Raw genomic sequence first — 21,368 nt, forward strand, 5'->3', positions numbered from 1 at the left:
TGGGTTACACAGTTAGTTGTAGTACCATAAAATTGTAGAATCACAGATCAGGATCCAGAAGGAAAAACCTAAGCCATCCTTAAAGACCTACAATCCACAAAAACTAGGAAATCAATAAGAAAATCAATAAGAAATAATATTCGAGCTATTTAAAAACAAACTTGTTTCATAGAATGACAGAACTGCTGAGGTTGGAAAAGGCCTCTAAGATCATCGAGTCCAACCATTCCCCAGCACTGCCAAGGCCACCACTGAACCATGTCCCCAAGTGCCACATGCATACGGATTTTAAAGCCCTCCAGGGATGGGGACTTCACCACTGCCCTGGGCAGCCTGTTCAGAATCCCAGAATCACTAAGGTTGGCAAAGCCCTCCCAGCCCATGGGGCCCTCCCTGTGCCCGATGCCCACCTTGTCCCCCAGCCCAGAGCACTGAGTGCCATGGCCAGTCCTGCCTTGGGCACCTCCAGGGCTGGGCACTCCAAACCTCCCTGGGCAGCCCCTGCCAGTGCCTGACCACCCTTTCCAGGGAGAAACTCCTGCTGATGTCCAACCTGAACCTCCCCTGGCACAGCTTGAGGCCATGCCCTCTGCTCCTGTCCCTGTTCCCTGCAGCAGAGCCCAACCCCCTCCAGCTCCCCCCTCCTGGCAGGGATTGCAGAGCCAGAAATTCCCCCCTGAGCCTCCTTTTCTCCAGGCTGAAGTTCCACCTCTCCATTTCCAGTGCTTGACAACCCTTTCAGTGATACTCAGCCACAGAATGTAATATAAAGTAACTTTTAAAACTTAATTAATCTACAGCTGGGTAAATAGATAGAAATGACACCCTAGTGCCTCCAACCCCTTCCAGGAGTAGAGAAAAAGAGCACTTTGTAGGCCAAGAACTGAAGATTTCAAACCAGTAAGTCATTTGCATGATGTTCAGCACAACAGAGCCCTATTCCATCCTGCATATCCTAAATGAACTTCATCTGCAGTGGTGCCAGTAACTCTCACCTTCATTTGTGGCACTGCACGTGCTGTTGTAGATGAGGTACCAGGGAAGATGGAAAGAGGTGTTTTAGCCCTGGAACACACAGCACCAGGACAAGCTCTTCCATCACATTGCATGCATATCCCATTATCCCAGGAAGTGTTTTTGGCACTGGCTAGACCATATCTGTTGTTGCTGGGGGAAATCAGAAAAGCAGGAAAGCTGGATTCAGTCACTCAAGATTCCCTGGTCCCACAGGGGGAACTGCTCTCTTCTGCTCTGCAAGGGTTTGAGGGCACAGTTCTGCAGCACAGAACGAGCTAGTGGCACTACAGAGGGAAACAGGGCAGGAGGGGAACCAGAGGAGCAGCAGGAGGGGACCCAGAGGAGCTGCAGGAGGGAGCGGGAGGAGAATGCTGAGTGTGTGTGGACTGGCAGGGAAAAAGGGAAATGCCATGTGCTGGCTGGAAAGGAGGGGATGAGAAGGGAACCCCTAAAGCGCAACATTAAAAGCAAATTCTCAACTTTGTGACAGGAATACCTCCAATCAGCCCCCCATCCCCACCTGTTCAGTCCCAGCAATTCCCTTCAAAGCAGCAAGCCAAGGAACCTCTCCAGCACTCCAGGCTCTTGGCTCCACCTTTCCAATGCAACTGTGCCACTCTGCCTAACAGGCACAATGCCTCCCACAGAAACAAGACAGTCTCCAACCCTCAGCAATAAGTAGAATGAAGCAAAAATTGTCCTGCCACTAAATTCTTTTGGTTATGCTGCAAACCCTCCCTGTGCATCTTTATGAGCGAAGCCGACACAGCACAGCAGTCTCATTTTATCATATGCTAGTTGGTCTCTTGCTCTGGAAAGCCAAAACAAAACCTGGAATTTCTCATTTTCCTGATTTGTGATGCATTAAGCCCTTACTGAACAGTCCAACTCCATGACTACAGTTGCCCTTTATTTTCCTCTCTACTTACAGGCTGTCAAATTAAAATAAAGCACAGCATTTTTTCACATATAACCCAAGACACCTAAACTGGTCAATCACTGCTAAAGTTCCCACTTTCAACTATCTTTATTATCATAATAAGTTATTGTAGAATGTTTTTCAACAACTGTTGTTTACAGCCTTTGTAGAAGCTCTTTATATATACACTTGTGTAATTGTCAGAGATCAAATCTGCTCCAATACTGTAAAGTGATTTATCATAAAAAGCCTCACTCTGTTACAAGATTCCATGTAGTATATTAAATATCACTGCCTGCCCAGAGATGCAGCCACTGGGGTAGCCATCATTTTAGTCCCAATGTGACTGTGGAAAAAATCTGGTTTGTAATTATAGCAATATTTTTTCTTTCCTCCAGGTAGGACTGGACAGAGAATCTTTGCAGTGACAGTCAGAGTGCTTGTGTGAAACAAACACAATGTGCTCTGTATTTTAGCACAAAACATGCTGCCCCTTGCTGAGCTGGGCAAAGCTTCTTCCAGCAGTGACATCCCACACAGGCAGGACTCACTCCCACTTGACTGAAACACTCTGCAGAGCCACACCACAAGCATTTTCTCCCCTCCGCCCACCCAGCTGGAAGCCACCAAGAGCATCACCCCCAGCCAAGAGCACATTCCAGCCTGTTGACTCACTGCATTCATGGCCATTAGGCAGGTGCCTTTTTTTTTTCCAGCATCCACATTTTTAAATTGTGCCCATATTTAATGCTTACATTTCAGAACACTTGTGCACTGTCTTGTTTCATGCAGCCCTTACTGTGATAACACTCCACAGGGACCCCAGAATCTGAGAATGTGATGAGCTGGGAGGACCCACAAGGATCATCAACTCCAGCTCTTGGTCCTGCACAGGACCATCCCCAGGAGTCACAGCCTGTGCCCCAGAGCATCATCCCTGACCCTGCCCTGACACAGCTCCAGCCATTCCCTGGGTGCTGTCCCTGGTCCCACAGAGCAGAGATCAGTGCCTGCCCCTCCTCACGAAGCTGATGATTAGAAATGGTTTGTGTTTCCCCCAAGCTGCCCTAAGCCAACCTTTGGGAAGATGTGAGGGCAGCACGTAGAAGGCACTGCTCATTGTGCTGCCGCACACCTGCAGCTGCCGGTCAAGGTCAGCAGAGGAAACAACAAAATTCTTCAAGAAAGCCAGTTCCTTTGTCATCTGAATGCAGCAGGAAACACTGGAAGTGTCTTAAGAAAGTTTTTCTAATGAGATCTTAGCCCAGGCTTGCAGAAGCCAAACACAGATGGTCATTGCAGGGCCCTTCTCACTCAAATGGTCTGTTTTACCCTACACAGCTTTGAGGAACAAACGCCCCAACATCTGGCTGTTTCAGACCAACATCTAGACAGGCCAGGTCCTGCTTCACAGAGGTTTCGGTGGTGCTTCAGAGCACAGGAACAGCCACAGAACTCGGGGTTGAGGGCAGGGAAGGGTCAAGGGCTGGGTCAGACCTGCTCTAACTGAACTGCTCCATCCACTGCAAAAAGGACCTGAATTCAGATTCTGTTGCTCTGGTTTAACCTTCACAGAAGGCTGTGAATTATTCTGCAATACAAATAACATTAATTACCAGCCATTTTGTTTCATAGATACTCAAAGCCCTTTTAAAAATATTGCACTCTGTGTGCAAAAAGTATATAAAAGGTAGGGGTTTTTTGCAAATCAAGTCTTTGAAAGTTATGCTCTCTCTACAAAACAGATTTCTAAAGTTAAGTGTAATTTTCTGCTGCATTAAACTGGTGACAAGTCAAAATGGCTGCAAGTCTACTTGAAGTAATTCATGAACATTTATATTTCCTCTTGTTTATTGTAAATATATCTTTACAGAATAAGTTCATTTTGCAGCACACTTTTTTGGGAGCACTCAGGAGGATACATCCTAATAGGAGTGTTCATGCACAACCTTTGCAAACTAGCAAAATCAATCATTTCTCTATTTCTCTGAGTTTCCAAAATTAATGTAAATCCTGAAAAATCAAAGCAAGGATTTAACTGTCTTAAATTTTCCATTGTGCTTTTAAATATACATATTCTCTCCTTTGAGATTCTGTTTGAGTATTAGAAAGCTACTCTTGCTCTTTTTAATCACTTTTAAAGTGCACAGGGATGGGCACAGCATAACCATTTGTGTGTTCACAATGAAATATCAGCAAAAGAAAACTGTTCAGGGCAGATATATTTCAGCATGAATCATTAATTCCTAAGGCTTGGCTTTCTTCATTATTCATTAGCCATTTTTCATTATGCACTGCTCCCTCAGTTAGCAGAGCTGCACTGAGATCCTCCCAGCCCAGAAGTGTTAGTGTGAGCAGGGGGGACCAGCCCCACACCTCAGCACTGACAAACTGAGCAATTCACAGGTAACCAAAGATTAAAAATTATTTTCCCACTGCGTTGCAAAGATCAGTCACTGAAATTTGGCATTTTATAGATCAACCCCTTCAGCCTCAGTCACGATTTTCCTATTTGCAGTGTACTTCTTTGTGCCAAAATTACAAACAGGAATACCCAAACCGTCATGATTCCATCTGATTTGCACCATCCTTGTGCTGGAAAGCTGGGAAGTTATGCAATTATAAACATACTTCTTCCATTAAGAATTAAATTCTATTTTATCAGTTCTAGGGGAGACTGAAACTTTATATTCCACATTCCACTGCAAAGGCTAAATTCAAACTAGTGCAAATCAGAGCAGCTTCTCTGCAGAGGAGACATCACAAAAGAGAATGGCCTCCAGTGTTTAAATAAAGGCCAATGCTGGCTGCTGCAGCCTCCACACAGATGGCTGAGTTTCAACAGGCTGGAGGGAAAAAATCCATACTGACTGATTTCCAAGCCTTTAGGAGTTGTACACATCCACTCACTGGACAGAGGAGGCACAATGCCGACTGCAGCCCAGGAACAATACATGGGGGATGCCAGTGGTACACTCAAACCATCTGCAGCTGCCCAGTGCTTGGCAGCCGAGCCAGGAATCAGCTAGCCTGGGTCTGGGGAGTGTAATAAAGGGAGTGGAGAGAAATGAGTAAAAGTCACTGAACCAATTTACAAGGCATTAGTGCCTTGGCTCTCACACTGCAGCCCCTCAGCAAGAATTCTTTCAGAGCAGCTCCCTCCACCCTGTTCTTGGCAAGTGCTCACACAGGCTCAGCCCAGCACACATGTCCACCAGCAGCTTTTAGGGAAGGCACACGCACCCCCTCCCCTTCTCACATGTGCACTCTGACAGCACAAACCCAGCCTGAAAGCCCATGCCCAGGGGAGAAGGTTGGTACAGGTTGGCAGTGGGTCCCCTGATGCATGTGGTGAAAGCCCGTGGGGTCTCATGCCCCATCTGTGTGGTGCTGCAGAGCCTGGGCCCCACATATGGCACTGCCCAGCACAGCACAGCACCCCTCACAGGGATGGCAGGGCATCCCAGCCCCTCTCCCTGCCATGGAGACACATGCCAGGGAGGTCTGGCTGGCCCCACCTGCGATGTGCCAACCAGCTACATGCTCTGAGCAGGGCCATGGCTGTGCAGCAGGACACAGCACATGTGTGTTTGTGTGTGTTCATGTGTACGTGTGTGTTCATGTGTATGTGTGTGTTCTTGTGTGTGTTCAGATATGTGTGTTCATGTGTGTGTGTTCTTGTGTGTGTATTTTTGTGTGTTTGTATGGGGTGCTATGTGTGTGTATGTGTGTATTTGTGTGTGTGTTTGTGCACTTGTGTGTGCATGTGCCTGTGTCTGTGTGCATGTATGTGTGTCTATGTGTGTGTGTCTGTGTGTTTGTGTCTGTGTGTCTGTGTGTCTATGCCTTTGTTTCTCTGTGTCTATGTGTGTTTAGGGATGTGTGTGTATATGTGCATGTGTTTGTGTTGTGTGTGTGTGTGTGTCTGTGTATATGTGTGTCTGTGTGTGTCTGTGTCTGTGTGTCTGTGTGTATAGGGGTTTTTGTGTGTATATATGTATGTTGTGCCTGTTTGTGTATGTCTTTGTGCTTGTTGGTGTGTTTCTGTGTTTGTGTCTGTGCTTGTGTGTTTGTGTATGTGTCTATGTCTGTGGGTCTGTGTGTCTGTCTGTGTGTTTCTGTGTGTATCTCTGTGTCTGTGTCTGTGTGTGCGTGTCTGTGTCCGTGTCTGTGTCTGTGTGTCTGTATGTGTGTGTGTTTCTGTGTGTGTCTGTGTCTCTTTGTCTGTCTGTCTGTCTGTGTCTGTGTGTGTGTCTGTGTCTGTGTGTGTCTGTGTCTGTGTGTCTGTATGTGTGTGTGTTTCTGTGAGTGTCTGTGTCTCTTTGTCTGTGTCTGTCTGTCTGTGTCTGTGTGTGTGTCTGTGTGTGTCTGTATGTGTGTGTGTGTCTGTGTCTGTGTGTCTGTATGTGTGTGTGTTTGTGTGAGTGTCTGTGTCTCTTTGTCTGTGTCTGTCTGTCTGTGTCTGTGTCTGTGTGTCTCTGTGTCTCTGTGTGTCTCTCTGGGTGTCTGTGTGTCTGTGTCTGTGTATCTGTATGTGTGTGTGTTTCTGTGAGTGTCTGTGTCTCTTTGTCTGTGTCTGTCTGTCTGTGTCTGTGTCTGTGTGTCTGGGTGTCTCTGTGTGTCTCTCTGGGTGTCTGTGTGTCTGTGTCTGTGTGTCTGTATGTGTGTGTGTTTCTGTGAGTGTCTGTGTCTCTTTGTCTGTGTCTGTCTGTCTGTGTCTGTGTGTGTGTGTGTGTGTCTGTGTGTGTCTGTGTCTGTGTGTCTGTATGTGTGTGTGTTTCTGTGAGTGTCTGTGTCTCTTTGTCTGTGTCTGTCTGTCTGTGTCTGTGTCTCTGTGTGTCTCTGTGTGTCTCTCTGGGTGTCTGTGTGTCTGTGTCTGTGTGTCTGTATGTGTGTGTGTTTCTGTGTGTGTCTGTGTCTGTGTGTCTGTGTCTGTCTGTCTGTGTCTGTGTCTCTGGGTGTCTCTGGGTGTCTCTCTGGGTGTCTGTGTGTCTGTGTCTGTGTGTCTGTGCCACAACAGGACAGCCATGGCTGGCAGAGCTCCCACCCTGTGTGATAGAACTGGGAGAAGGGAGGGGTCACTCGTGACCGGTTCTGGAGACACCAACGTCACTGGCATGACTTCACACATGGAGATCACATCCCTGGAGCCTGACAGCTCGGTGCAAGGACATGAAAGGAAAATCCGGAGACTTCAAGGGGCATCAAGGGAAGCCTTTGAGATACGGGTCATTTCACGTCCTGTAAACACCCAGTGCAGCTTCCCCTCAGGAACTTGTTTATTCGCAGACTCATCTGTCAGGGAACAAAGCACCAGTGGGACACATCCCTTCTCTGGCAAGTTTTCAAGTGCCTGTGGTGGATGGGGAAAGACACTGAGGAGAGCAACACCCCAGCACAGCCCTGAAAGCAGCCCAGAATCTGTGCCCTGCTCTTCTCACCCCAGCATCTTACTCTCAAGATAGAACTCCTTTTGCAGTTGACAAGCCTCATGAGTCCCAGAACAGCAGAGCTATCTGTGTGCTCCAGCTTTTGAGATGACAGCTCTCCTGTGTCTGGAATGGTTATTTGGTAGATAGGTTGCAGTTCAAGCAATAATCTGACTTTTTATCTCCCCTGAAGCTCTTACAGAACAGTAAGATGCATAAAAATGAGGTTTCAGCCTTTTTTTTTTTTTTTTTGAAAGAAAAATCAACATTTTTTTCAACCTTTTTGAAAATCTTCTGTTTCAGAGCTTTCTGGCAAACATTTCACTGCACAAGTGAAGCAGCCAGTGCTGCTGAGGGCAGGGACCAAGATGTACTGCCCTTGGTCACCCCACGACTGGAGCAGGAGTTTGCAGCCTGGGCCTTTAGTGGGAAGGATGTCATATGAAAGCCAGGATCAGGATGGGCATATCAGTTATGTAAACAGTTTAGAAAAGAAAGGGAAGAGGGTTTGGGAAGCATAAGACAGGGCTCACACAGAGGGAAATCTCAACAGTCCCTCCTGCCCCAGCAGCTCCACGGCATCACCTCTCCATCACCTTCTGCTCACTCTGGCTCTGGTTATTTTTTTGATTAATTCCACAGACATAGAGAGTGTTCACACTGCAGACTTCACCAAAAAATAAGATGGATATTATCGCTCTCAGTTCAGGTCTGTCATAGCAGAGAGAATCTCTTCTACACCAAAACAGGAGCTTCCTACTTACACCATCAGCCAGAGGCAGAAGCTGGGCTGCTTCAACAACCAACCAGCAGAGTTAGTGAATGAAAGGTGATGATTTCCATCACTTTTGTTTAAGTGGGAGAAGAAGAGATTCTGTTGGTTTGGGGTTCTGTTCTAAGGGACATGCCAATTAAAGCATATATGTTCTTTGAGTGGAAAAAATGTCACTGAAATTTAAGATTATCAAAAATCTTCATGGAATTTTTTTTTTCACACCTCTGCATTAGACCTGCTCTTCAAACTGAAGTCACATAGGAAGGTCAGGGTGCCTGAGTGAGCCTGCAGGCTTGCCTGTTACAAATCCCTGTGGACTGTGTCTTCAGGGAACAAATCAAAGGGATTCCTGATTCCTTCCTTCCAGATTGGTGGTGACGCAGTTCCATTTTACGGCTCCTGCTCGGAGTGTTGCAGAGGTTTTGTACAACATGGATGTATTTTCTATCATCCTTTTTTTTTTTTCCTGGCATTTCCAAACAAGGAAACAAGATCATTTGGGATCATTCCCTGCTGAACACTTTAGAAAAAAACCCTGCAGTCATTAGTCTTTATACAGCCAGAGGTCTCACACATGATGAGAGATTTGCCTGATTAAGGAGCATAAGATTGACCCTTCCATGAGAGCTCTAGTTTAATGAAATGTGTGTGGTACAGCCATAACAGTGCTTTGCATTTCAGAAAATGCAATTGCATGTCCCCAGCAAACATCCAATTCCACCAACTCTAACTAAAATTCCTCAGTAGTTTTTTAAATACAACTTACACTTAAAAAAAAAAATAGAGCTCCATTCTTTTGTTTAACAAACCTGACAAAAGGAAGCTGAGTCAGACTCCCTCCAGGATACACACCTCAAGCTGTGACAAAAAGGAAACCAGTTACCAGGTGGAAATGACTAAGAGCACTGCACTGCCCTGATTAAAAGGCCCAGAAATAACAACACAACGTGCTGCAGAGATTATGCATTCCACATGGAGCAATAATTGTTATTTTTTAAACTTTAAGTAATGCTTCTTCCAGAGAGGCTTTAGACAACAGTCAGGTGCCATTGCACATTTCAAATGGGAGGGATTTGACAATGATTATCTGAGCTGTTCAAAATGAGCATTTGGGGTTTATTTTTATAACCGAAGGGAAGCTTATGCTCCCCCCTTCCATAATTCCTGGCTGGTCAGAAAAACACTGGCACATTATTACTGCTGTGACTGAATTTCCAATCTTGGCAGACCTTCACTTGCACAGCGTCTGTAACTGCCTGGGTTTAACAAGGCAAAGTCTAACTTTAATAAACTGTTACAAAAGCATTCTTGGGCTGTACTGCCAAGGGTAGAGCCCTTCCCCAGTGAGAGTCAGACAGTAGGAAGGTTGCTTTTGAGAATTCAAGATCACTGGTTGCAGCTGTGTCAATAGCTGCCTTTGGGTTTGATGACTGTCCTTATTAAGAAGGGCTTATTTATCGTGTGGAATTCCACCACAACCAGAATTGCTTGCAAGCAAAAAGAACATGCTTGCTCAGGGAAAGGCAGGGGCAGCTTTGTCGGCTTTGCTGGGGTTTGTGTGGTTAGGAAAGCAATGAGCTTGTTCCTACAGCTATGGTTTCTATGAATTATTTGAGAAGAACTTCCCAGAGCACTGATGAGAGGGAACAGTGCACAACCACTGCAGTGGAAACCCAAAACAAGCTGGAACCAAGAGCTATTACCCCTGGAGTCAGCCTACCTTGCTGCAAGTAATGACAGTGGAGCTGCAGATCACCAGCCAACCTCCTCAGCAACAGATAAAACATCATTCTGAAGGGAGATGAAAGCTTTAGTGTCACATTTACTCTATGCAGGTGCCACTAACCCACTCACAGGTACCTGCTCAGCAAGAGCAGGCACATTTCACAGATCTAGCAGAGTGAAGGAGGCCTCTGGTTCTGCCCATTATAACACATAATTCTGCTCAGCAGCAGCAATGACAGTGATTACTTCAGATTCCCAGAAGTGTCAAATTCAAACTATGCACAAGCACCTTCAAAGCAGAGTTGAGTTTTACCCCCTTATTGAAAAAGGCAAGACTATTTTAAACTTTACTGAAGGAAGTAGTCTGGCAGGTTGCTCAGACACCAGCATTTAAGTAACACAGGCTAACACCATAAAGTTTTCTAGAAAGAGATGCTGATCTGAACCAGACAAATCTAACCAGGTGCCACAAAGTCCCAAAACAGCAGCTGATGAATATCTGTGGGAAAAGCATGTGGAAAGAAGAAATGATCCAGTAGGAAAAGCTGGACAGAACAGGTCATAAAAGCCACTGAAAAAGGCCTGGTGCCACTTGGGAAAAGGAACAGCAGGAAAACACTGTGAAATGCCATGTAAATAATTATCATCCTTTTACTCGTGCCACCATCTCCATCCACGAGTCATAACAGAGGAAAGTTGTCAGATGCTAAGGCTTCTATTCATTTTTTACCTGATCCTTTCACTTCCACAAGTTTCACTGTTAAATAATATTTCATACACAAAATGAGGCACCAGAAAGGTAACTGTACATGCCAATGTTGTCTGAGCATGCACAGGATTTTTCTCATTAGCAGAACTTGGTGTGACAATAATATTTGGTTTAAAACATTACCCCTGTGCTTGCAAAAGGCACCAGTCATCAAGGAATTTTTCCAAAGTCTTTTGGTTTGGCCTTAATGATGAAGAGAAGGAAATCTGAAAGTCAAAGACCTACAAGAAAACCTGCTTGCCAGCATTTTGAGCCAGCAGCTTTGAAAAGATGGTGACATTCAGTGCCCAGCAGGGACAGCAGGGCAAATGTCTGAATTAGCCAGAGGGTGCTCTGAGCCATCAGGAGCTTTGCTGCCTGTTGGAGGATGCAAAGATGGGCTCTTCATAAAACCTTAGTGGGCATTTCCTCATAGCCAGAAAGAAGACTTAAAGAATCAGTTCAGCAGAGATGAAATTGCTAAAGCATAACAGGGAAGTGTTTAGATAGTAAATCAGGTTTCTAAAATGTCAGTGAAAACATCTTCCTCAAACTCCACAAATGGTTTTCATTTATTCTGCTGAGCTCTGAAACAGAGCATGTGAAAAGACCTTTAGAAACTTTCTCACTTCTTTCCTCGAACTTTTCAGTAGGGATGAAACAAATCAGAGAATATAAAGCTCATGTAGGAGGCATCAAAACGTGAGCTGAGCTCAGCTGATGAGAGCACAGTGCTAAATAACACCAAGGCTGTGGGTCCAGACCCTATATGGGCTCAATGAGCCTTGTGGGTCCTTCCAGTGTGAAATACAACTCTATGAATCTTTGGGCTTTCCTCTTTTCCTTTCTGAGCAGTGGAGAGGATGGGCTGCCTGCCCTTCCCCTTGCCCTGTGCTTGGGGTGGTGAGCAGCACACTCACTCCCAGGCTGCAGATAGGGCCAGCAAAGGCTTTGGGACACTTTTGAATACAGTTGGAGTCATTTGCAAAGCTAAATCCTATCTGGGGCCCTTGTCTGCTGTGGGCACCAGATTATCTCAGAGCTGCATCCTGAGCAGATAACACAACTGCCCTGCCCTGCTCTGGAAAACTCCCCTCAGCATCCTCCCTGCTCCTCGCTCAGCAGTGACACAGCAAGGGCTGATCTCCCTGTAAGGAAACTGGACTTTGCTTGGGCTTCTCACAAGACTTTGAAAAATGTCACCTCATTATTTGCTTAACCTTTTTTTTTAATAATTAATGTAACAATTTTTTTAAAAAGCAATTTTTCTTTACTACGGTACATCATAGAAACATGAAGTAATCTGAGCAACCTCAGCCTTCTGGCCAGCCAGGAAATCAATGGCACCACCTGTGGTGGGCTGTGATGACAAATAGGAGCAACAGAATGTTTTAACTGTGGAACTTTATTAACAATTTAATTTAAGTGAAGAATTAAAGTTATTAAAGTCCCACTTAAGATACCTTGAACATTTGCCTACCTTTAGTATAAGTGGTTCAAAAGAGTAAGTTTTGAGTGAGTCTTGCTCTTGGGGTCTTCCCTGTACCTGTGCAAAATCCTGCTAAATCTCATTTTTACTTTCAGCACTGCAGAGTTTTACAGGATCCCATTCTCCTTCATATGAGGGCTCTACTTTTCTGGCTTCCAGGTATAAAAGTCCTTACAGATGGGACACATCCAAACTGCTTTGACAATCCTGTTTGTACAAAACAGGCATAGTCTGTGCTGATCCAGTATCAGCCACTGAAAGCACCATTCAGATGTTTGCAACCCCTACAGCTCTTCCTAAAACAATACCAAATACCAAACCAACTCTGGTGTTTCTCTCAGAGCCAGTTTCCTTTTATTCAGCTCCCTCATTAGAGTCAGCAACTAATAAGTAGATATAGCAATAATAAGGCTAAGTTTATCTGGTTTCCTTTTCCTCCACTCCCTTTTCTCACTGTATTACTAAAACTTGGAACAATAACAGGATGCCGGGATGCAGGGTGGGAAAAGGCTGACTCCCAGCTGGAAAACCTTGGAGACTGGAGAGCTGAACACTCCCAGTATTGCTTAACGAAAAGAGAAGTGGATTTTGGTTTTTGATCTTCACTTTTTGTATACTGCTTAACATTTTGGGATACTGTTGATTTGAGTTTGCTGGATTTGGGGACAAACCGAAGCTCCACCAACTCCGACTCAGGTAAGAGAGAAACGTTATTTGCTGTCCTTCAGCTGTGAAGTTCATTTCAAAGGGCTTTTACCTTCACCAAAATTATTTTCTAATGTCTCAAACAATGTAAGAAATACCAGCAAACAGGCTATGTATGAATGTTATACATATGCACAAAATCCTTTGGGCCCCACATTGATGGCACTCACACCGAGCTAAGTGCAGACACAGCAGAGCTGTTTACACTTCACACTGCAAGAGGAAAATCTCTGCCTGTGTTGGGCTGTAGCACAATAGTCCTAGATTGTTTAAAAGAGACATTTGATGATTTTTTGGTGGATTATTTGTAATAATTAGATTATGTTGCCGATGCTCATTCTTAAAAGAAAAGGGACAGAAATGATACTGCAAATTGCACCTGTAAACACTTTAAGGAAGGATTTGCCCTGTGGTGTGGACAGTTAGAGGTTCAAGACTGTTTGGAGGGAGCAGGTGTGTGCTGGACAATGATTTGGTGCAATATGTTTTATTATTGGGTGGTGAGCACTGACCAGGCTGCCCAGGGCAGTGGGCACAGCCACAAGGTTGCCAGAGCTCCAGGCATGTTTGGATGATGCTCTGGGGTGCAGGGAGTGACTCCTGGGGACGGTTCTGTGCAGGGCCAGGAGCTGGACTTGATGATCCTTGTGGGTCCCTTCCAGCTCAGCATGTTCTGGGACTGTGGGACTAAAGTGGGGCTTGTCTCCGTGTCTGTCTTTGAGGAGCCACAGCTTTGCTGTGCCCCATGCCAGGAGGTGACAGTCACCAGGTACCAACTTTGGCACAACTCTCCTGCCAAGAGATTTGTTTAAGGCTTAGAGGGGAGTTTACATAAACAGGTCAGTGATTTGCTCTCCTAAATCTCAAGTGGCCCAGGTCCTTTAGCATTCTAACCTTGGACTATCAGGTTTTACAGACCCTTGTTCTAAGAGCCAGTAATTCAGAGGTTTCTTGATCTCAGTGATCCTAAAAGACCTATTTTTCCTGATGAGGTATTTTATGAGTGGTGACTTGATACAAAAAGTTGGTTGAAAAGGCTTTTATCTTATCCTAAAGCTATTGTAGCAGGTCCCTGGGCTAACAAGCTCGCTGTACAGCTTGCAGAGACAAAGCATTTATGCATAAGAGATTAACTGATTGGGGGGTTTTCTGCAAGAACTCTATTCTGCAGTAGTGGGACTGTCAGTGTGCACAGTGCTTTACTGTGCTGGTTGTCACACTGTAATGAAGATAAAGGTAGGAAAGAAATGCAAGGAAAAAGATATGAAGAAGATGAATTTCTGTGAGCAAATCTCTTTCATTCTCAGCTACAGAAGACATTCCAAGCTGGCTGCTGCTGCAGTTAACAAAGGTATGGTTAATCAATGTGTTCCTGCCTCCACTGGTTATAAATCATTGCATCAGCATTTGTAAAGGTACACAGTATTACAGATGCTCATGTAGGAAAAAATATTAGACAAAAGCAAGGATGCTCCAATGATTTACAAAAGCTTCTCATCTTGGGTTAATTTGTGCCTTGTAACAACACCCCATATACCAGAAACAAATCACAGAAATGCTGACTAGCAATTTATCTGCAGTGTCTCCAGGAGGTACTTTTTATCCTTAAATAAAGGGAGACCCACAGAAAAAAGGACATGGGATTAATTTAGCATATGAGAGTCTTAGCATACTACAGTGTAGTATAGAGAATGTGAAGTTACAAACAATAAAACAAATTAATTTGAAAGCAAAAGATAAACTCTACTAAGAAATCATTTCTGCTTTGCCCACAAACCTGGGCTTATTTCTCAGGCTGCTGCAGTTGCACTGCATTGCAAAAGAAGTGTTTTCCAAAGCTTTGCTCTTTAACAGGAGATCATAAACCTGTTTTTTTGAATATTCTAAAACAAATGCTAATGCTCAAATTGTGCCATGAAAGGAATTCCTGTCCCTCAGCCCCCTGCACCTCGCAGGGTGTGAGCTGTGGGGTCAGTGCTCCAGAGCAGAGTTAACAGGTTTGCTGCCAGGTTTTCTTCACATCCTGCTCTGCTGAGGGAAACTTGCCTGCAAACAGGACACAAACAGGCAAAATCCCGGGGCATGGTTTGGGGGCTGCTCTGATTTACAGCACTTATGAACAAAGGGCTTCACTCTGCATTCATAAACCAATTACTTCAATTAATATTTCAGATGAAAAACACAAACAGTTGTTTAAAATTCTTTTTTCTTGTCAGGGCATGTGTCTACAGAACTACAGGCTTAAATGAGGCCAGATAATACTTTATATTTTCTAAAAAAGCAGAGGTTCACAGAATTGAGATAACTGATTCTTTCTAGCAGCTGAACTTTCTGTGAGGAACCTTCATGGTTATTTTTGTCATAATTCCAGGTTTTACTCAGGTTCCAGAAGTTTAATTCAGGGGTTCAGATGTTAGTGACAAGAAGAAAACTAGAGGTTCCCTGTTTTTGTGAGATAATTGTTTGGCATGAAATTATTTTGGTGTATTTTTTTAATGAGCAAACGTCTTCCCCCTTGTTATCCTTGTGGGTTCACAAACAAATACTCCTCAAAGTTTAGCCCTGATGTGTCTGCTTTCCCTTCTGTCCTGGAACACAGCAGTGATGGTTGGTGTAAACTGGAGGTTTGCTGGGACAGAGACATGCCCCCCTTGCAATCACTGGAACAATTCCCCACATGCCTTTGAAGAACTGAGCAGAATCTGGACTTGAGAATGGACCTTGGCAAGCCCAGAACTGGATCCTGATTTCGTCCATGATAAAAAGTTTCTTGATCCCACTGTGGAGTTCAGTTCAGCACCTTGCACCATCCAGGTGTATTTGCACTGCAAGCACAGAAAGCAGACACAGAAAGCAGGTCATGACCAGGAGCCACCAACATGGCTGCCAAGGAACTTCCAGCCATCCTGCTCTGGGGCCTGTCCAAACACAGAGCCCACTGCAAACCCAGGGATCCCACCAACTGATGCTGGGAACAATGATGTGCAAAGTGAGTGTACATCTGTCAAGGAACCTTCCCGGTTCAAGCACCCCGGAGCTCCTCTGGCAGCCACACTGCCAACCCCAGGCTGGCACTGCTAGGACCAAAGGCACTCCACAGCAGCAGTCCCATGACCCAACAGGTCCCACTTGGCTCCCCATGCCCCCCACACACAGTCAGACCACTTTCCTCGCCAGTTCCACCCCAGGTTTCCCATGGCACAGGCTCAGATGTCTCGTTCCATAAAGCCATTTATTCACAGAGCAGTAACACAGAAAGAGCCCAACCTGGTGCCTCCAAGAAGGGACACCCAACAAAGGAATCCCTGGGATTTTATCCCCTCACAGGCCAAGCACACCGAGGTCTGGAGCCCTCAGTTTCTGCTGTGTCCCTGTGTCCCTCACCTGTCCCTGGGCACAGGGCACAGCCTCTTGCTCAGCTCCACTGATGGCTGCCCCTGTGGGCCACCTGCACTCAGTGGATCTCTCAACATATCCCTCACCTCTGCATGTGCTCCTACCTCCCAAACTGAGTCAGAATCACTTAAAACACATTCTGAGGTGAAAGGGACCCACCAGGGTCATTGAGTGCATCTCTTCAGTGAATGGCCCACACAGGGATCAAAGCTGTGACCTTGGTGTATTAGCACTGACTGAGCTCATCTCAGGGTCACTGCAAAGAGTCTGACCATGAAATATGGGAAAATTAATAGAAAATTGTGAACAACCTGTTTGCAATTCCTTTGATTTCCACTCACCTTCATCTGAATTTCAGTTCTGTCAATAAGAATGGAACTAGCTATATTTCAAATGAATGTGCTCAGTAAGTTCTCTCATACTTTGAAATGGATGTTTGATTCATGCCATGAGTCTGTTTTATACCTATGCTGCTCTACACATCTGCAGGTCAGGCAGGGAGATGTGGGGGCCAGCCCTTCCAGGTTCTGACTAAACCCCATGGACATTCACAGAGCCTGGAACAGCTCCAGAGCTGTGGTTTTCAGGGATGACAAACACAGGAGAAGGGCCCAAGGACAACTTACCATCCATTCACTGCCCACATGTCAGTTTTGCTACTCTGAGAATATCCCAGTAAATATTTAAAATCAGTAAACCAGAAAGAGTCAAGCAGGTGGATGGACACCAGGTAAGCAGTAAAACCCTTAGAAAAGATTAGCAGCTGCATGTGAACGTGTTATCAAACGTTATCCATGAAGGTCCAGAACTCAGAGTGGAAATGACTGATGTTTTAGGGAAAGGCAAGCATGGGTACCTGGGACACGCTGCAGAAACTGCACAGATACCTTTCCAAAAGTCCAGTGGAGAGGAAAGTGTGTTCTTCTGCCCTGACATTGCTACCTGAAATACAAGGGGGTACAGAGCACCATCATTTTTAGAGGCAGAGCAAAAGCAGAAATGTTTTCAGATCTTCATTTTCAAAATCCAAAGAGGTCAGATTTATTATCCCAGTTGAGTTGCTGTCAAGATCCTTCTGTTCCTGTCCAATTTCACCAGCATCCTCTTGCCAAAACTTGAGTAGAAAGACCCTCTCCATTTCTATTACACATTCCTTTAAAAAGCCTGTTATCGTCTCCACAAACTCACAGGAGCCCATCTGGCTTTGTCCCCACTGAAGTCACCATTTCTCTGCATCCTCTGCACACTCCTCTCTCCCCAAGCCCACCAGCAACATCTGGAATGTTCCCCTGAAACCTGGCAAAGCTCAGGGGGCACAAGGTGGGTTATCTGCAGCACACAGGGGCCCTTGGCCTTATTGTGCATGACAGTGTGAGGGGAAATTCCACTTCCACAGTGTGTCTGGAGGATACAGTTGAATTCCTCCTCCTGCCTTTGTCCACGTCTGTAAGTAGGGCTTTGGTAGGACCAGTCTTCCTTTTCCCCTTCCTTTTGTGATGCTATCTGGCATCAGCTCATGCTTTGGGAATCCTCTAGGAATGCAAGGTCTACCTTAAAACATCTTGCTTGAGGAGACCAAGGGCCTGGTGCTGCTCTCATGCAAATGAGAGGAAATCCTGCCATTGATGGGAATTGTTCCTGTGAGAGGTTCAGTTCCATTGGCAGAATCTCCACTGGCACAGAGCTTGAGGTTTCCTTCTCCACTCCCTCCCTCTACCTCCAGTACTAGACCTGAATTCAGAAGAGATTTGCATTATCTTAGTGGCTTTTACTGTCATTATCTTTCAGATATATATGACCTATCTGCAAGACAACCAGTTTATTCATGACTTGATGATCTTAAATATCTTTTCCAACCTTAAAGTGTCTATGATTCTATGTTAGAATTAGGCCAAGCAATCAATACTACTAATCATGTATTAGACTTTTCACCACCTAACCTAGGAACCTACAATGAAATAGGATATACTATATATAAACTAACAGTAGTTTAATTTATAGTATATATTACCTATTTGCTCAGTACTGATAATTTAGGGGTTTAGGCTCTCATTAAAACACAGATGAATATTGCTGCCCCATACACATCTTAGCATTATTCAGATTAACAGTGCACCTCACCTTATACACTTACCCAGCACAGAAATTAAGAAGTGAGGGCAGAAAGCAGAGAGCATGAAAAGCTGGAATGCTTTTTGTAATGGGTTCATTTTGCAAAGACAACAACGTGAATGTGACAGTGACAGAGCCATGGCAGAGCTCTGTGGCACCACTTAACAAGCACATTTGCTTTGTACCCTGGACTTGCCAGCAGCAGCCTTGCTAAAAGTTCAGCATTAGAACAGATATTGCATTACTGAATAGTAATTACACTTGGAGGTGACTTCAGCTTGAAACAGGAAGAAAGGGGCACATTTCTCTGTGGAATATGTTGTCTCATTTTCCTGCTGTGAAATGGTGAGCTGTATCACCTGCCTTACAGGGATTGATCTTCGGCTTCTTTAGTGATGAGAAAGGGTTCATTGCCACAAGAAAGGGGTTTTCAGTGCTGTGATTAAAACATGAGTTGTGGGAAAATTCAATGTTCCACTCACAGAGTCACTAAAGAGGTAAAACAATCCCACCTCAGCTCAGAAAATACCTGCTCAAGCCAGAGCACAGGGAACAGAGCAAAACACAGCACAGCCCTTTGTAAAATCACAACACTCCCACATGGAAACAAAGCCACACTGAAAGAAAGTCCCTCAACTTACAACATCTTTCCTCATCTTTTTAAGCTTCCCTGTGTCTGAGGCCTGAATTTTTGGGCTCTCCAGCTTCCCTTCATCAGCACATTAAACTGGAAATTTGCTTCCCAAGTTTTAGCTTGATTTCCAGATGAGATTTTCCTGACAAGAGCTAAGCTGTAAGTAAAACTATTGAAGGGCTCATTGTGAACACACAAGGGCAGTAATAATATCATTTGCATCATCTCCCAACACATGGAGATTATAACAATGCAAATGTTCCGGGAAAGGTCTGTAACTACAGAGGTGGGCAGAAAAGGTCTTAATTAAGCCTGGTCTAGAAGTCTTGTTGAATAACGGCAGGAAATAGGGAAGAATGAACTGAGATTTGAATCAGACATTTTAAAAAGGGAGAAAAACACTGAACACTAAACAAAACCTATCCAGACACACCCTGTTTTTTTAGCCTCTTGCCCAGGCAGAAAACAAGAGATTTATGTATATGTACATGCTTTCTTTATCTGCCAGAAAATTAATTTTCAGAGGAAATACTAATGCATTCAGTTCCCCAGGAGAATACCCTGGACAAAGGAACGAGCACACACAGCCAACTGAACCGGCTTTCTCTGCTTCACATTGCTGTTAGTGCAGTAAATATCATTTACTGTGACCTGGGCATGATGCTTGTGTTCCAGACAGATCCTTTTGCTCTTGAGCTTTTGTTAAAGGAAAATGTCAAAAAAATCTTATCTGCTGTAAACACAGCTACATTGTAGCTTAAAAAAAAAGCTTGTTTATTGCATGTGGTTCCTCAAAGGATTGGGACTTCTCCTTAATGAGAGCGAGTCAGCTGGAACTCTGTGCTAGGAAGCCTCTCTGATATTAAGGTTTTATCTGGAAACAAAGGGGAAGTGGAGAAAGCTCTTCCATACATTATTCTTACAGTGTGCCTGACTTTGTTTCAGCTTGGCCAAACTCTAAACTCTCTGTGAGAGTAGAGCTACCCAGGGGCAGCACCAAAACAGAACCATTCTGAAAGGTGCACTCAGTTTATTGTAGGGAATAAAGTTACTGGTCAGAGGTGCTTGAGAAATCCTTTTAATGACCACAAACACCTCCAATATGCCCAAACTATTCCACTGGGATGAGCAAATAATTTTTGGAGGATTCCCTTGTCCCCCTGCTTCCCAAAAGTCAAACATCTGAATGTGGGGGGTGCTGAGAATGTGGAAGGCTCAGTGCTGAGACACCTGCACCTCTGTCTCTCCAACTGGGGGACAAAGAGTTTGGGATAAGCAAAAGGAAATAGGCTGAGAGCAAGAGAGAAAAAAGCTGGCTCTACAGCCACGGCAGTATGTCCCTGAGACTGATCATCCCTCAAAGGCAACGAGACCCTTCCCAGCAGTGAGTGCTCCTGACTGCAGCATCACCCCTAGGACTGGCTTTGGGAACCAAGGGAAGGAACAAGCTCTCTGCCTGTCTGCAACTCAGCACTATTTTCAGCATCTGTCTTTATCAATAATTAACCTGGACAGGAGATATTTCCCTCTTGGCTTTTTATTTTGGCCCAAGAATTCCTGGGGGAAATGCCTGAAGTTCCAGCCTAAGCAGGCAGGGCTATCCCACCCATCTTATCAGCTCACCTCAGAGCAGAAGGGCTATATTTAAGACAAAGTTTAAGCCCCAAAGCAGCTCAGATTTCAACAGCATTTGGCAACTGTTAGCAAAAGATGTGGCCAAGAACAAATTCACTGTCATTTGATTGTGTTTCAGCCCTGCAACATCTGCACAGTAAATAAATCACACCAGTCACAGGTTTGGTGGGCCTTCTGATTTTAAAATATGGAATGCTCTAAACCAACAGAGCACAGAATTCATATGACACAGAGATGATCAGGTGATAATATACCAGCACCAAAACTCTGCTTGTTTGAGCACATTCACTAACACCAGAATATTCCTGCTCCTTAGGAGTCCTTCAGCCCTCACATCCCTGCTCCCAGAGATCAGGAGCTGTAACAAGCTACAGCAGAGTAGTTTGTCACCTTGAACTCCATGCTGTCCCTGCTATCAACAACTCAGAGAAAGCCAAAACCTGCTGTTTGTGATAATATATTTATTTGTTATGAAAAGCATCAAAAATTGGTTTAATAGTTTAATCACAATTGAGCTTCAATGTATTTTAGCATCTGGGTTTATACTGGGAATTCTGCTTAAGAACATTTTATCCCTTGCTGTATTTTGTACTGACATTTGTGTATGTGAGGTAAAATGACATATTTGTATGTGAAGTAAAAGGCTTTATGCATGGAAAGACTAGACAATACCACTTGCTTCTTCTTGAAAGAACTCTAATCCACTTTGATGGCACTTCAGGGAAAGTTTCTGTAGAAAAGCATCATGTGACTATAGTAGCAAAGCCAGAGTGAGAACCCTTAA

General features: G+C 44.7%; 1 protein-coding gene across 2 annotated transcripts in view; it reads left to right on the forward strand.

Moving 5' to 3' along the window:
* The first annotated feature begins 12,595 nt into the window (after positions 1-12,595).
* Positions 12,596-21,368, forward strand: part of CDH5 (cadherin 5) — a 30,944-nt gene continuing 22,171 nt past the window's right edge. Inside the window, exons 1-2 of one of the 2 annotated variants that reach the window (XM_071567678.1) lie at positions 12,596-12,798; positions 14,115-14,158. The gene's annotated coding sequence lies outside the window, so the exon portion shown is untranslated. The remainder of the gene's footprint in view (positions 12,799-14,114; positions 14,159-21,368) is intronic. The other variant, XM_071567676.1, reaches the window with a different exon arrangement.

The sequence above is a fragment of the Pithys albifrons genome, chromosome 12 (genome assembly GCF_047495875.1).
Source record: "Pithys albifrons albifrons isolate INPA30051 chromosome 12, PitAlb_v1, whole genome shotgun sequence".
NCBI lineage: Eukaryota > Metazoa > Chordata > Aves > Passeriformes > Thamnophilidae > Pithys > Pithys albifrons.